The sequence below is a fragment of the Pongo pygmaeus genome, chromosome 17, assembly GCF_028885625.2.
Source record: "Pongo pygmaeus isolate AG05252 chromosome 17, NHGRI_mPonPyg2-v2.0_pri, whole genome shotgun sequence".
Classification (NCBI taxonomy): domain Eukaryota; kingdom Metazoa; phylum Chordata; class Mammalia; order Primates; family Hominidae; genus Pongo; species Pongo pygmaeus.
This window is the reverse complement of record NC_072390.2, coordinates 41,521,501-41,537,011: the sequence shown is the minus strand read 5'-3', so window position 1 is coordinate 41,537,011 and position 15,511 is coordinate 41,521,501. Positions and strand designations below refer to the sequence as shown.

The window sequence follows — 15,511 nt, the reverse complement described above, 5'->3', positions numbered from 1 at the left end:
CCACAATATTTCTCTGTTAGGAAACAATCTTTTTTTCAAGACTCTGATTTAACAAGGTTTTATTAAGCACTGCACTGAGTGCTATGGAAGATTCAGATAAAAAGGGTATTTTTCTTTCTCACCAATGCATTTCTACCATTTTGGGGTACACTAAGTGAACATACAGAAAAGAAAAACTATAGAATAAAATATATGCAAGTATATTAAAGTCTAAACATTTAGTCACTAGCTTAAGGCATTCCAAGAGAATTTGAAGAGTATTCAAACTAAAATTTTAGCCATTTGGAATTTTTTTATTTTCATTTGTGTTCTAATTAAAATTATAATTGTTTTCTTCTATCAACGTGATTGACTCTAAACATTAGTAAAGAAAAAGAAAGAAAAACCCACTAGCACCACCAATGACTATAACAAAAATTGTTCCAAAGTTTCCACATAGAGTCAATAAACTCTAGCTTGGTGGGTTAAATGAACCATGTGAAGCTATAAATTCAGAATTTTATGCACCTTATAAGAACACAGTATAAAACATAGATGGACTGCCTTTTCTAGTAGAGTGAGAACTCCCTGATCAATTTTTGCAGTTATGCCTTGTATTAAAGCCTCTCGAGTCCATTTGACAGATCACCTCTCTAAAGAGCTAAATGTGTGGTTAAATGATTGATTATTCTCCCCGTTCAGCTCCTTTCCCCTCATTGGACATGTAGCCCTCGTCTCCTTTTCCCATCATGTACAGAAAATATGGAACAACCTCTGTCCTAAGCTTTCTGTCAAACACTTTATTGGCCTGATCGTGGATAAGGAGAGATGCACAGGATTCAAAGCTTACGCAGAGGATTCATATGCTGAATTTAAGTTGCAAGACCTCAAGGTTATGCAGAGGAAAACCAGGAGTCCCTCGTGTAAGCTGTGGATAGAATGGTCTGTTCTGGACTTATTTGGGTATACACTAATGAAAACCTAGCTGCTGTCAATAGGAGTTGGTAGGGAAGTTTAGGCTTAGGGACTGTGGAAGTTCATTCTGAACTCCTTTGGCTCTCACTTGCCACACTGGCCCACACCTATACCAGGATTTGCTTATTGGTCAGGCACCAAAGTGTTCCAAGAATTCTAAAGAGTTTCTCCTTTGAAAATAAGTTTTAAGTGGAAACTTAGTGACCTAGAAAAAAACTGAACCTACTAAAATGGACCAATACTACACACATACACTTACACACACACATTCATTAATAACAAGTCAGTCCTTTAAATTAAATTAAACAGGATAGAGTTACTGCTACTGCTTCTGGAATTGTCCCATATTAGAAAGAGCCTAAAATTTCTAATTATGTCTCATTTAACTAAACTCTCAGGAATTTAATCCTCTTCAGAGAGCCTATTGTCTTGAAATTGCACATTTAGATAAGGAAACCAAGTTCTTTTTATCAAAGTACTTTATGAATGTTGAGAAATGTCAGATTCAGTAATTTATCACCTGGATACCATGTGCTTTGAAGTGGAGGATGCGATAACAATGGTAACGACAAGGTAAATTATGTTACCATGGCAGGACAGCCTCCAATGGCTACTTGGGTTTCAGCTCTGTGCACTTCACATCTTTATCACAACCTGGATCAAGGGGGTATGGGGATCACACAGGTGTTAAAATGGTTTGAGCTCCTAGCGTTTAATAATTTGCTCCACGGATCCTGGCATTCATGACAGTCTTTTAGGTGCCATTAAAATATCCCTAAATCTGGCAGATTTTTTTAATATTTAGATGTTGTGTAATCAATTTTAGTCATTCTTACACAGTACATACGAGAACAGTGAATGTTTTCCATGTCTAATAGGAGACATAAGAAGTTTTGCACATCTGGGAGTATGTGTGTGGAAAAGATACTTCATTATAGGTAATTGATGCTGGCAAATTAGATTTTTAAGTTTTGTTAAAAACAAAGCGTTTCTGGTACAGTCTAATATTATGTGTTATTATGATCCAATAAACTGTTCACATGAATTCCACCTACAAGTGGATAAAGTTAATTTTGTAAGAATGTCAAACTACTTGGAGTCAGAATGTATTTTCTCAACACTGAATCAGAACCTAGGAAAGAATGAATGATACTTTCAGATAAGACCTGTTGGCAGCCTAGAATTTGTTTTATTTTTTCTTCTTTGGTATCTTTCTGAAAATAAGGCTTTCTTTTTTCTTCTCTGTCTCCCTCTTTGTGTGTGTGTGTGTGTGTGTGTATCTTGAGTACTTTGCTTTCTTTCCTAAGCAATGGAAATTTAGTATGTTTGCTATCTGGTTGGACAAGTTTGTAAACTGAACGTGGCAAATATCAACCCACCACTGGAGCTCCTTGCAACTAATGAAATGTGTCAGCCAAAAACAAACAAACAAACAAAAAAAAACAAAGCAACCCCTAAAACCCTCTCATAAGAGCTGCAATATATGCTCGTCAAAGAGGCAATGGCTGCACCAATTTAGGAGCATTTCATTTTTCTTTATCAGTGATCTACAGTCTCTTTTTCCTAGCTTTTACACATAAAAAAAAGAAAAACATAGTGGAAAAACATTTTCTTTAAAGCATTATATTTTTCCTATTTGATGACTATACTATAGATGTTAAATCTTATATGTTATTGTCCTTTCAATATACAAAATATAAAATTTATATATTAGATATATAGATATACATAAACTATATATCATATATTTATATAATTATAATGTATATTTTACAATTATACATGTTAATATTATTTATTTTTATTAAGATTATATATATATAATCTAACATATTGACATACTCTCCTAACCTCAGCAATATATTAAAAAATAAAGTATAAGCTTTGTTAATTTTGCGAAGCTAGGAAATATCATGTTTTTTATATAAATAGTATACCAACATCAAACCCCCGAAACTCTAGACAGGCTGATGGCTTTATGTCAATGCCAGGACTTGGAGGAGGGGAAGACAGGTGGTCAGGAGGATGGGAACCTTTTGTCATCCTCATCTCCTAGAGAAAGTCACAATTTGACAGACGGGGGAAGGATAACCTTAGTAGATTCCATTTTATTTAACTATATAAACACACAAATCTTTTACCCCCAGGCTATTTTTTAAATGCTAATAATTTTAAAGATACTCTCATTAACTTGAAATGTTTTTATAGTTTTGTTTTTGTTTGAAAACTCATACCAGCCATTAAAGACTATGTCAGTTACTCCATAGATGGTATTCATGCGGATTCAGATATTTGGGGTAAATAATAAAGAAGAAAAGAAAATGAATTTGACGAGAGATCCTTCATGCTAAGCTGGCCAAAATAAATCACAGTTTTGAAAATAACATATCCCTTGGGAGAAAGTTGCTTCTATGCTTTATAACTTAAGGATGTTAGTCTCATAAAGTTTCACACATTTGAAGTGCATGGTAAACAGCTAGTTGTCATATTCAAATGTGCTAGGATAAAATATTAATTTCTTTGTTCTGTTCTTAACTTTGTTGCCAAATATATGCTACTTTAGGTGAGACAAGTTGTTCTGTGTCTCAGTTATAGCTTTGTTGCTACTTATCAAAGATGAATGATGCCTGCACCTCCTCATAGAGTTGTAGGGTGCAACTAAGATTACAAAAAATAAGAAAAGATGAAATAATGTGAACCCAAAGAGACAGAAAATGTAATGCTGCTACTTTATATAATATATATATATTTGTGACTATATATGGTCACTATATATATATAAATAGTCACAAAAAGTAAGCAAAATACTGTTTAAAGAGGTACCGAATGTCAGAAGCCACAAATAGCTTCTTGCAGGGGGTTGCAGGTGGGTAGGGGAACCACAGAGAGTGCAGCAGGAGTGGCTACTGAATACATCAATCTCATGGAATGGCGACCTTGACTCTCCTTCCTGCAGCAGCCTCTCAGCATCAGCCCCTCGATGACCCCTCTCCATTACCCCTAGGAACTTTCCTGTCTAGGCCATGCCATCTTCTCTCTGGTCACACTGCAGGTTTACCCGTTCCTGACTACATACTTGCTGCTTATGTCACCTCAGTGTGTCACATAGTGTTTTACAGTCTGGGCTACTCAGTCCAAGGGTTTCACTTCCCCGCTTTGACCCAGCACCTGCGCTGCCCATCCCCTGACCCCCATCAGCTGGGTGCTACCAATGCACTTGTTTAACTTGTTATCCCAGCGGTGGCATCATTCTTATCCTGGGTTGTCTCCTTAGGAGATCCTGGAAAATGCCTCAGCCAGGCCAGCACTCCAACAGGATAACTACATCCTGTTAAGCAGTTATAGCAATGCCCCTCTAGAACATACGCTCTGCTCTTCCAAGCCACTGTGGCCTTGCATGTCATAGTAGTTGGAGTTCTCAGAACATTGTGAGGCAGATCAGTGTGAATTCCAGCTTCTTCATCCAGCTACATATTCACCTACAAGTACAAAATTCCCATTGCCAATTAGAGGATGCCCTGGTGCTGATTCTGCTCCAGTCAGTTGGTGATTTAGCCCAACGCTTCTCAAATTTCAACAGGCAAACAAACTACTTAAGTCTTGCTGAAGTCCAGATTCTGATTTGGTAGATCCTGAAATGTAACCTGAGACTCTTCATAACTAATGAGTTCCTGGTGATCATACTGCAGCTTGTCCCCCATACTTTGAGTTGCAAGGATCTACCCAGAGTTGGATTGTACTTCTCAAACAGAAAGAGAAGCCCCTACTGGACCAATAAGTCTTAATAAGGCATACTTCTATGCTTCCATTAATTCTAGCAGTTACTTTAAAGCCATAAACTGGACTAAAGTCTTCTGCCAAGGCTTGGATTACTGGAGCAACAAAGCCTTTTGTATCTGTTAGGAAAGAAGCTATCTGTCAGGATGATCTGACCTGATTTTCTGGATCTCATCAGGTTTGGGTCCAAGTGAGGCTGCACATCTGGCCCAGGAGAACTGGTCTTTGTGTAAGGCAGAGTGTCAACTTAGTTACAGGTCACACAGTGGACACACAAGCCTACAACTTCGACCTCTGGCACATCCTATGTCCCCTACTAACTTAAAGCATTTCATCAGCAATGTAAATATTGCCAAGAAGTTGCTAAGGAAAAGCCTTTTGGCAACTAGATGGTCTGTCTTCAATGTTCATCATGAGTCCACTGGAGCTAACAAATCATGAAATTGTTGCTGACAACCCTGGTTGTACAGCATCCTGAAGTGAGGGAAATGCCAACAATTATGCCAGAAGGAAGGCTTTAAGGATATTCTACATCCTGGCTTCAAACAACAAAGCTTTACTGCAGACTGCAAGGAAGTGGCAGACGCAAGGAAATGAGGCTGGTGCATTGAAATCCACAAAAGAAGAACTTTTCTCAGAGCAGAGACTTCACAAGCTCACTATTAGTTTAAGATCTAGAGCTACAAACAGTCACAGCCTCTCAAAAGCCCAGCTATAGTCCAATCAAAGAACAATCTTCACACTGCGCAATATGGAAAAAGCTGTTGAGTCAACATTCATCCTAACAGCCACACTTACACATAATGGTAAGCAGGAACAGCATCACTGTCAAATAGAAAAGACTGCAAATATGTAGAAGGCCAATTGGTAATAAAATATATCACATGTAGATATATACCAGCAGGAAAAAGGGGAAGATGAGAGACTATTTATACTAATTCATTGTGAAGATGTCTATAATTGATGAAGTCTTGGAATCATGAAAATAGGGATCCCCCCCAGGACCTTTATTATTATATTAATGCCTGCTCGTTATTTGTATGTCCTCTAGCAATAATGTCACTTTTATATGAATAATGCACAGTTCATTTTGTCCTGGAAGCTGATTTCTCAACACTGTAGTTATGAGGATAATACAGATATTTTAGTGATTTCTCCAAAAGAAACAATAAAATTTTTGAATTGAGAAAAAAAAATCTAATATTTACCACTTAGAGGAATGCAGCAATATATTTATTGAGCACCTTCTTTGAGTGAAATATTTTCTTAGGATAAATCTCACATTATAAGTGTGATTGCTCATTTATGCTAGAGTGTGTCCCTGTGCTCAAGGACAGCAGATATATCTACATAAGGCATTATCTAATGAGTTAGAACATTTTAAATATCACAAGAGAACTATAAGCAAACTGTTAGTGAATTTCAAATATTAAGTCTCGATCATTTCCAGTTTTATAGTTCAGGGCTGGGGAAGAAGCCAGGGAAACCTTTATAACAAGGTGGATCAAACTTGTGCCCTGAAGAGTGAATGAAATACTGATGTGTATCAATGATGGAAGGCTAGATAAAGAGGAGGACTATTTCAGAAGAACAGGATCCAGTCAGAGAAAGAGAAACTACTCTGGTTACAAAGGTGCTAGAGAGCTGAGGAGCCTAACAGTGGATGGCGAGGTACCCCAAGAAGAACAAGACCAAGAAGCCACCAGGGGTGGAAGGATAGTGGAAGTAAATCATTCTCAGAGCCCAGAAACTAGTGCCAGTTGGCAGAGGCTGGCCATAGGGAGCTGGAGCTGTGAAGGGAGAGGCAGACTCATGGGAACTAGGTCCACGGAGAGGCCACAGGACCCTGTGGGGTACTGGGGGGTCAGCAACAGAGGAGAGTCTGGCTAGTCCCCTCCTTTTATCCTCCAGAGGTTCATCAATACCCAGCACTGACCAAATCTACCAAACAGCACAAGCAAACTTGGAAAATTTAGCTTCTGCTAACACAGAGCAAAGTAGGATAAGGGTGTGAATAAACCTGAGAACAAGCCAGCAATGGACTGCATAACTGGCAAAAGCAAGGACAACAAAAAGCAAGGGGTGTTTGGGAAATGGCAAGTTCTATAGTTTACCTCTAACACAGGGGTGACATAGGACAAGGTCAAACCTCTTTTGTTCCCACTTAGTGGGGGACCTAACAGAGTACCTGACATATGGTGAGTCTCAATAAACACATCTTCATTAAGTAAATGCAAGAGTGAAATCATGTAAACTAAATATGGAACCATAGATTGGAACCCTATCATGGAAGATATTAAATGGCAGTTGGAACCCTATCATGGAAGATATTAAATGGCAGGCTAAAAGGTTTGACATTTACTACTATTTGACATTGGTAGGCAATGGAGAGCCATTTCAGACCTTTATGCGTGGAAAGATGATCAAAATTATGCTTCCTATTGAACAGATATAGAGATAAGCCTTATTATATTTGGCCCAGTCAGCCAATTATATTATGTATAATTTGTAAGGCTTAGTATAAAATAAAAATGTAGGGCCTCTGGTTCAAATGTTATTAAGAATTTTATAAAGAGCATTAAGTGTGGAGACCCTGAAGCTGACCCAAGCCCAGTGCATTATATTAGATGCCTCTGAAAAATAAATTTACTAGTATCATTGTTAATTGTCAAACTTAGGGCAGATAGTAGCTACAAGAGAGTTCTAAATATAACTTAAGACAACCATCATTATCTGACTTATTCTTGAATGGGCATTATCCTAATCTTTTCTGGAATTAACTTTTTATGTGCCAAACAGTGGCATAGAGGGTGATTTAAATACCAATTATCTTCCTATGAAATTATTGCTTTTTAAATCATTTAACATGTTCAAGGCACTGTTGCTAAAATGGTAACCCATGTTCTCCTGCATTATTTAATTCATGTTCTTAAAACAGTTCATTTTGAACCTCTTTCTGGCTCAAATGCAAACTAGTACACTGCTGCTTCATTTACTAGTATTCAAATTAGAACAGTATCCTTTTGCTGTAATTTGTGTCTGGTGGTGCTCAATTCAATTTAGGTAGCCCCCATATTGGTTTTCACATATCTGTTTAATTTTCATTTTGTAGCAATAGAAGACAGGTCTATTCAAAAAGTCACAATGAATTAATATAGTAGGAATTTGGAAACTGGAGTTATAGTGCATATAGCCCCTATGTTTCAATAGATGTTGCAGAGTATGTTCAGTAGCTTATAGCAGATTTATTGTGCTATCTATATAATGGTTGGCATCTGCAATCCATCAAGACTTTATGCTTGTGAAGAAGGAGTGTTGATTTTGTATTTAATATGAGTATAGGAAGAAGACTGGCTTTTTGGAAAAATTTTCTATCATTCTGATTTTTTTAAGTCATATATTTTCTCACTTTTTCATGTTGAGGACTTACAAAAGAAATTCTTAGAAATGTTTGCAATTGTCTCACAGGCTTATTGAACCAGAGAAAGGGAGATAAGAGAGTATGTCACAGGTGGGATCATTGCTTTTTATAACTGCAAAATTATATTAAGGAACTATGGGGTACATTACAGAACATAAACAGCCTTTATTATAGGATGATAAGAAAACTGGTGGTCCAAAAGTTAGCAATAAGTAAAAGTACCAATTTCATAAATCAATTTATTAATATGTCTTTATCTATTCTACAGTTACTTATTTAACCCTAACACCACTTTACATTTTGTCTGCTCCTGACAGTAAGAGCTTAAAATCTACTGGAAGTAAAAAATAATTAAAGAAAAGTAAGCAAGGATTTCCAGGCTATTTGGCAACCTGAGCTGATGTGAAGGAATTTCTTCCCCAAATCCAAACACATAAAATGGAAGGCAAAATACAACAAAAGCTTTCAAGCTCACCATAAAACAACAATAGAAAACGTTCATGTCCTAGAAAAGAAAAGGAGCTAAAAGTGAAAAATGTGAGGAGGAGCTGATTCCATTCTTACATCACGTTTGAAGAGAAATCCAGGCCACAGGCTTCATACATATGACGATGTGAAATCATGACCACGTTTGTGAAAGGGGCCTGGAAGAAACCTGCAGTTGTCCCAGAGATGCAGCACTAGCAAGTAAGCCAAAGGCCACAAGAATAAAATGAGGCATCCCAAAGAAACTTGAACCTCTGACTTCCATACCATGTGAATGAATGTAGGGTACAAATTCAACTACCCTAGTAGTATGTTGGTAAGTTAAAATAATAAATGGTCCAAAATTGATGAAATACCTGGATATCATCAGGAGCAAATGCAAATTACTCTAGAAAAATTTCCACAGCCGAGGACATATGTAACGTACACAAAGAGTTATCCCCATCTTTCATTGGGGATAATTCAAAGATTTAAACTTATATAATGATATGAATTATTTGAAGGGAGATCAGCGCACATAATACAGAAGTTAGTTTTTACCCCACGAACTAGAAACAAAGAACCTGAAAATGAAAAGACCTCAAGTACATCTTAAATGTTCAAAGAAATAAAAGAAATAAATGAATAGCTAAAAATTCTGAGGAAAATGTAAAGTCAGTATGAAAAAAAGGACATATGGTATAAGTAAAAACCAAGTAAAATCTTAAAATAAAAAAGTGCCTATTATGATAAAATTTAATACATGGGATGGACAGAGGAGCAAGCATAGTTTTCAAAATTACTCTCTCTCTCTTTATTCCTCTTATTTTCTCTAATTCCCACTCGAGTATCTGTTAACATATACAGGTTCTTATCAATATAAGGAAATAAAGTAAGCACTTTATTTTCCCTTTTAGGGGCATGATTAGGTTTGCGAGACAGAGGAGCAGACAGTGAAAGTTGAGGAAGGGAATGTCTAAGATAGTCTTGGGGACTCTATGGGAGAGAGGAAAATGGATCATTCAAAAGCAGCTCCCAAAGTAATATGATATGCAATAGTTATGACTTCTTTGTTTTCCCACAGATTATTTTAAATATCTGCTTTGAGTTTTCGTACCCTTTCTCCAGACCATGCCCTAGTGTGGCTGCAATAAAATGATACAGGGGCAGAGGGGCTTAATAAACTAAACTGGACAGGCATTCCTAGAATCATCAGGGCCATCAGATTCAGTCAATCTCAATATATTAGGTTTAACATTCTAAAACTCACAGTAACCACACCGTTTTAAAAAGCTACTTTACGCAAGAGTACATATGGCCTATAGAAAAGTGAAGATACGAGAGCAGAACTATAAATCCTCCTCAAAACAAACCACTTCTTGATAAAAATAGATAAATGAAAAAGAAATACCTTGGGTACTATCCCACCATTAAAATGGACAGAATTGAGTTAGTAGTTGAATCCTTTGACCCTATTACAGGAAAGCCCTTTATTTATTTATTTTACTTTTTTCTTTTTCTTTCTTTTTATTTTTCTAAGGAGAACAAAAATGCCAGACAGCAGTGTGTTGTTACTGCCACAAAATATTATTAAAGCATAACTAGCAAACCAGAAAGCATTGCCCTGTAAATTTAATGCAGTGTCAGTTTTGATCTAGATGTTTTGCTATCCAAAGAGATGCTTAATCTTCTAAACAGAATTGAACTGAATGATTTTCAAAAAAAGTCTTTATGGTAAAGTGTCAGTGCAGTTTACCAGCCAAGTTATCCACTAGTGACATTCCCATAGGTTAGTATATGAATCTGAAACTTTGGTCTAACTATGAAAATATTGATTGGGTGGAGAAATAATAAATGGTACCATACCATTTTACTTTCAAGAAAGTAATTAGAAAATTGGGTCCTACTACTGGAATTTAATGTTTGGAATATAGATAATTCTATCTTAATAAAAAAGATCAGAGTAATCAAGAGATCACACATATGAAACAGAAACCACTACAGAAATGTAAGGCCTTATTAAAAATAATCACTAGTAAGACAAAGATATTTACTGAACTTTGTGCTCTCCTAGAAGTCATGGTATTTATAAGTTTAATGAGTCCTATTTAGTGAACCTTTTTAGAATTTACTCTAGCCTTTCAATAACCAAATAAATACATGTAAGAAGTTAAAATAATTTAGGTTATATAGTGAAGTATAATTAATGAAAAACGCAACTAGGTTTATGTCAAGTTATAAATGCTAAAATATCACCAACTAGTTAAGGCACTTCATTAAATAATTAATGTAGGTACTGTGAATGATTTAGGCCTTTGGGGGTTAGTGTCATCCTGACAGGTATAACAATCATATTGGCTGAGTATTGTGGCTCATGCCTGTAATCCCAACACTTTTGGGAGGGAGGCGAAGGCAAGGGGATCGCTTGAGGCCAGTAATATGAGGCCAACCTGGGCAACATATGGAAGCCCTGACTCTAAAAAATAAATTTAAAAAACAGAATCACAGTTATTTTTATTTTACTATAACTTAAAAGTTGTGAATTTATATTTGTCATTTATTCAGCATTTCTAAGCCTAAGAGTTTAGTATTATTGCTTTCACCTTGAACATGAGGAGATGGAAGTCCAGAGAGGAGAGCAACTGGCCAAGGTCACTTTACTACACGTGGAAGAGAGGGGGTCCAAATGCTGGCCCTCTCGCTATTTTACCTCGTTAACTGCTAGCAATTAAAACTTAAAATATGCAAATAAGTAATAGCCGTGTTGCAGCAAGTTCTTCTCCTTTTGACTTTGTTGCCCAGATCCAAAAGTCTCCCACCCTTCATGAGGTACCCATTTTTTAAGGTCCAAATAAACGGACCATTTTCCCACCCTCTGTGAGGTCCTGTGCCCTCTACATGCCACCTTTACTGGGGGCTAATAAGCTCTTCTGGATATCACCTATTTCATTTTCTGCTTATGCCACATTCTTGTTCCTACTCCATGTTTTACCTCCTAGAACAAGACACTCTCTGATTTATATCAACCCCAAGATGGTCCATAACCTTTTGCCACCCTCACACGGCACTATAAAGCCAAAGTGACTTTTGTTAATTGGAAGATATACAGAATGGGGTCCAACATAATGCAGAATTGGAAATAACTTAATATTGAAAGTAGTTATCATGGTTCCAAGTATTTTCTTTTCATTTCCTAAAAAGGGAATTTCTTATTGATTGTATCCTTCCTTAGGATCCAACTGACTACCATATTTATATATTCACCTAGGGGAGGCCTCTCTTTTCATATTGTTTCTCCCTTTACTATTTTCAGGGTCATTTAAACTTATCTCTCTCAAAAAAAAAAAAAAAAAGCAGTGAACGACTCTATAAATCCTCTTATTTCATTATACCTTTCCTTTTCTCCACTCTCTCCCAACTAGACTATACCAGGAGTCTCACTTTCATAACCAAAATGAATTTTTAAGGAATCAGGGAATTTTCCTAAAGAATTATTTTTTTTTTCCGGAGATGGCATTCTGCCCCTCCCCTAGAAGGCAAAAGAAAGTGGCTGCCATTTGTTTTGTTTCGATAGCAAACTTTCCTTCTTGTTACATTTGTGTTTTTAATTCTATCTATTTGCACTCAGTGGTTATAAAAGATTCCAGAATAAAAAAAAAATGAGGTTTAAAATTCTCGGCTTTCCAAAATTGGAGAAAAACAAAATACCTCGAAGACTCTTACATTCCTCTGAAAGCAGACCAAAGTCCGACTAAATGTAGCTGGCTGTGAGCTGTTCTTTACCCAGCAAACTTCCTTAATATGTATGTATTTTAATTCCATTACATGACATTATCCAGTCTTCAAGATGAAATATTAAGATGTTTATGGAAGAGTTTTCTGCCACTTACACACAGGAAGAAAAGCTTCAGGCGGTGGCTGTTCTTTCTGTCTCCTCAAGTTTATACATTACACACCTTATTTGTATGCACCGAAAATAAACATCTTGCCAGGGGATACAGATCCCTGTGTGCCCTGCTAAAGAGGTGGCATGTGATGCTTGAAATGTTTGAGATGACAAATAGCGCAGCAGGTCTGGCCTCTTCCTCTCCTGCCCTGGGCTGCCGGCAATCTACTTCAAATTGTGTGTGCATTGTAGGGTGAAGCCTATACCAAGAAGTGCCAGCCTCACCCCAAGCAGTGTCCTATTGAATATGGGATTAAGTGAAAGTCTCTGGGGACTAGCCAGAGAACAAAAGAGCATATCATCACCAGAGGCAGGAGCAGCTCACCAGAAGGAACCTCTATGCTCCACATTTCTTTCAAATGTTGATGTTGTCATATGGAATTCTGTCAAATGTTTTTAAATGGAAAAATGCACCCACCATGATTCTTTAAATGAATAGTTCCGCCATCCACAGGGGCTTCATCTGAATGCCTAGAACAAAATCTGGAGTTGAAGCTAGCCTTGCCATTTTTGCTTATAGCTCAAATAGTACTTTCCAGTGCAAAAATGTCACTGCTCTGATGCGTGCGGAACAGAGTGCTCTGCTTGTATTAATCATGGTGCCGTCTGCATGGGTGGATATTGTTGGAAGCCAGAGACAGCAACCTGGGCCCCATCATGCTGGCTCCAGGAAAATGTTGGCAGAGCTCACAAGCTGATTTTTTTTTTTTTTTTTTTTTTTTTTGCTGTAAGGCTTAGGTATTACAAATGTGTGATCTGAATTTTGTAACATTTTTCTTCACCTTTTGAAATTACTCTTTTCTCTATCTATTATCATCACTTTCCCAGGGTTTCCAATGAGCTTGTTAAGAACTAAGATCAGTCAGCCTATTAATACCCAGGCCTGATTTTTCTTTACCCATAATATCTAGCAGTGTCACAACAGAGCTTAAAAAAAAAGTCACTGTATATAGCCCATAGGTATTCAGGATTCTGGAGGATACCTGTTAGATGTCCCTGGAAATATAATTGGATTGTGCACATTTGGAATTGGCTTCTCCTCCTTCCAGAGCCACCCCATTAAGATGGAACACAATACTACAAAATTTACAGCCCTCCTGGCCTCCCACCTTCACCACCCCCACCACCCTCACCTAGATTTGAATACAAGTGGTTCAACTGAAGGGTAAAACTTCAATTAAAAAAAACCACACATGTAATATGCAAATAATCTCATAACTTTTTTGAAAAAAATCTGTAGCAAATAATGAATTGAGGAGTTTAAAATCAAACTGACAGATTGGGGCTATGTAAGCAGCCAGTTCAGATAATTTTATGGAAGGAAAAACTTACATATTTTGCACAACAAAGGAAAAAGAATAGAAATGACCCATTTCCACAAGACTTCAGAGAACATTTTGTACACATGACGGTGGATTGTCTGTATCCTATAAAATAATGCTAGGAGGAAAGGCTAACTCCATCCCACTTTATTCACACCAGTATAGGATTTTTTAAAAGAATTTCTTCAATTTTTGAAATGTACAATAAATTTGATGATGATCATTTATAAAGACACTTGTATTTAATTTATTTGTATTTTATCTCCTTAGGATAAGCTTTGCTAGGTGTGTTTGAGATAGGAAACTGGAGACTGTGTAAGTCAAAAGGATAATTTAAATCAATTTGTGTCTCTCAGTTTTGTACATAAATTAGGCCAGTATCACAAAAATATGAAGGAGCATATGTGGTAAACAGTGTGATTTGTTAAAGCCCTGGATTCTAATCCAGGATCTAATGTTTACTGGGTAATCTTGGGCAAGTTTACCTCTCTGAATCTCTATTTCTTATTTACAAGCTATGGACAAAATATTTCCCCCTTTTTTCCCCTGGGACTGAGCTGAGAATCCAGTGAGACAATGCATGTGTGCTAGTCATCTCTGTGCATTCTCCCAGGAACTACCCTTGGTGTTTTCTCATGACACACCTGCCCCTGTAATTGCTGGGCCTGAGGCAAGAGAACTACCAGGTGAGGTGTCAGAGCCCTGGCAGCAAAGAGTGGTTGGCTCTCGGCGGTAAAAAGAATTGACTCATCATTACTGGCCATCAGAGAAATGCAAATCAAAAGTCAGGAAACAACAGGTGTTGGAGAGGATGTGGAGAAATAGGAACACTTTTACACGTTGCTGGGACCGTAAACTAGTTCAACCATTGTGGAAGACAGTGTGGTGATTCCTCAAGGATCTAGAACTAGAAATACCATTTGACCCAGCCATCCCACTACTGGGTATATACCCAAAGGATTATAAATCATGCTGCTATAAAGACACATGCACACGTGTGTTTATTGCAGCACTATTCACAATAGCAAAGAGTTGGAACCAACCCAAATGTCCAACAATGATAGACTGCATAAGAAAATGTGGCACATATACACCATGAAATACTATGCAGCCATAAAAAAGGATGAGTCCATGTCCTTTGTAGGGACATGGATGAAGCTGGAAACCATCATTCTCAGCAAACTATCGCAAGGACAGAAAACCAAACACCGTGTGTTCTCACTCATAGGTGGGAATTGAACAATGAGAACACTTGGACAAAGGAAGGGGAGCATCACACACCAGTGCCTGTCATGGGGTGGGGGGAGGTGGGAGGGATAGCATTAGGAGATATACCTAATGTAAACGACAAGTTAATGGGTGCAGCACACCAACATGGCACATGTATACCTATGTAACAAACCTGCACGTTGTGCACATGTACCCTAGAACTTAAAGTATAATAATAAAAAAAAAAGAATTGACCAAACAACAGTATAAGTTTGAAGAGGAATGTTTTGTTAGATAGGAGGAATGCTGCAGCAGAGTGCAGCTTCAGTAAGAGAGGACTGAGCGTGCCCAGTTGGATCTTCCTTAGGCGTATTTGTGGATCTTAATGCAGGAGCTGAAGGGTGATTTGGACCATAT

At 37.3% G+C, this 15,511-nt stretch overlaps 1 protein-coding gene across 3 annotated transcripts in view; it reads left to right on the top strand.

Moving 5' to 3' along the window:
* The window catches only part of CHST9 (carbohydrate sulfotransferase 9), a 272,296-nt gene that overhangs the window by 102,882 nt on the left and 153,903 nt on the right, over positions 1-15,511 (top strand). The gene's annotated exons all lie outside the window — the stretch shown is intronic.